Consider the following 2584-nt stretch of genomic DNA (forward strand, 5'->3'; position numbering starts at 1 on the left):
ATTATGTGCCTCTGTAACCCTTTCCACTACCGCCCACAAGATGGGTATGGGGTGCATAATAAATGAACTAAACTAACTTAGGACACAAGCCTGTTACAGATTTGGCTTTAAGAATTGGTTCTTATTCCATTTTATTGTTTATGTATATATTGCTTTGTTGTATATACCCGTTCTTGGTATATGTATTGTTTATATTATCAAGATTTAGTGTTTCGTATTATCCCTGTTTATATAGTTGCTTTGTGCTTCCTTGCTGTTCTCCTACTGGCTTTCTCCCACCTTTGCTCCTAGCAAAGGTACTTCGCCCTTCCGTTTGCTGGAAGATTCTTAGAATTGTTAGCCCCCTTCATTTCTACAGTATAGTTATTCGGAAAACTCTTATTCATCCAGGATTGTTTAATTAAGGAATCTCTTAATTCCTGCTGCTGGGCCCCCTCCCCCCGTTTTTCGTCTCCGTATTGATTCAGCTAGGGTTTACCTCTCGTCTGTGCTCTTGCCTGTCACGATAACACTGCATGCCGCTTCTGCCCACCCTTACTGCCTTATATCTTTCAGCCAAGGGGAGGTGATCTACGCGACAAAAAGTCGACGCACACTCCGACTAGACCAGGTATCGTTTACATGGTCAGGAATCAACACTCTTCGGATCCTACAAGCACAGCGCAGGACGCACGCATACCCTAGCCCAGCGAGCGCCCCCCCCCCCCCCCCCCCCGACAAGTTCTACCCGGCCCGTGCCCCAGTGAACAGGCAACACTTCTCCAGGGCGCTTAATTCGCGCCGCCCTCGCAGAGCTAGGCTCGCCTCCAGCCGACCACGCCCTCTTACCTTTTAGAATTGGCAGGGCCACTCGGCTCTCTTGACGGGCTCGCCAACGGAGATAATGGCGGGTCCAGCAACCAGCTGAAACCCCCAGCTGACTACGTCTGGGACGTTGTTGCTCTGCCACTCTGGCCTCCTTGCGGCCAGCGGGCCTCGCCCTTCGGGGGGGGGGGGGGGGGGTCCGGCCAGCTGGCCTGCGGGCCTGCGGGCCTGCGGGCTTGCGGTGGGGGTGCAGCGCCGGTCCCAAAGTGTCCCGCTGTCGGCAGCTAATCCTTTGCCCAGTCTAGGTGCTAGTAAGAGTCGGGAAACCCTTCTCCTTATTCCTTGGCGGCCGGCCTCACGCCCTGGGAAAACTTCTCCCCTTTGTCATATCAGTTTTCCCCAGTCACTAGGTATTTTCTGCCCGCCTGTTAATTCTAGGATTTCCCATTATGTCTTGGTCGGGCTCCGTTAAGTGTTGTCTATACTCTTTATTTCCCCTTTGTGTCCTAACTGTTATACCTAGTTCTAATTACATTTCTTCTGCCATTAGGTTTCTGCAGAACGTGTTTGCCATGTCACTAGGCTATGCGTACTACTACGGGGGTACATTTTAAGTTAATTCAGTCCTCGGACATGGACATGTTACATTTGTTAATTCCTACTTGCATTATTTACATGTTCTGCAGAAATTAATTTACTAATAAAATTTAAGCCCCAATCGGCCTGTGTCTTTTTTTCCCCCTGGTCAGAAAATTTTCTTGTATGTGTTTTCATGCAATAAATGTTTGTCTGTTGACAGCTGATTTTACTCTAGTCCTGGTGAGGCTTCCTCGATAATGAGTAGAGGTCAGTAACATCATAAAGGGAATTTAGATCATCCCATAATAAGGAGGGGTGTGGAGGAGTCAAGGCGGCTAAGAGGGTGTGTACTCACAGGTCCATAGAATTACCCAAATCGACCCAAAATCTACCCAAATCCTGCTAGCATTACATAAGTAATGAAGAAATATGGTATATTTACTCACTATAATGTTGGTGCTGAATGCAAAACATGATGAAACTTGGTTATACTCTTAAATAATCTAATTTCATAACGAAATTAAGAGTAAATATGTAGCAGGTGACGTCATAGGAAGTCGATGGTCCAAGGGACAATGTTGTGGAGCGACTTATCCAAGATATGTCTTGCTGGCATATCGGCCTCCTGTACAGTGATCCAGTCGTCGCATATCTTGGTTCAAATTGTCGCAAATTTAATTGGTGATATTAACAAGTAAAATGCGTATTTGTAATAGCGACGTCCAGGATCCACCCACCTCTCTCCAAAGAAATTGCCACGCAGTAAGAAAACAACTTCCTAACCATTCAGAAACAAACGAACCCAAGCAACCTACCTCGGTCCGTCTAATCACCGCAAGCAACCACAAGCTACTCAAGCTTCACTAAGCTTCCTGGCAATACGTTAGTAATGAATAAATATATATTTACTCGTCATAATGTTGGTGCTGAATGTACGTGAAAAAACAATTTTAATCTGAAAAAGTATCTTTTTATAAAGAAATTAGACGAAAATAAAAAGCTGGCGACGCCAAATTAAGTCGACGAGCCAAGCTTCGGTTAGGTTTGGTCTGGTTAAGTTAGGTTAGGTCAGCCTAACCTATCATATTTATTCATTACTAACGTATTGCCGTGAAGCTTGTGGTAGCTTGTGGTAGACGGACCCACCTACCTAACCTATAAAGTCCAGACACTTTTTTTTTTTTTTTTAATAAATATTAAA

Source organism: Procambarus clarkii, chromosome 67, assembly GCF_040958095.1.
Source record: "Procambarus clarkii isolate CNS0578487 chromosome 67, FALCON_Pclarkii_2.0, whole genome shotgun sequence".
NCBI lineage: Eukaryota > Metazoa > Arthropoda > Malacostraca > Decapoda > Cambaridae > Procambarus > Procambarus clarkii.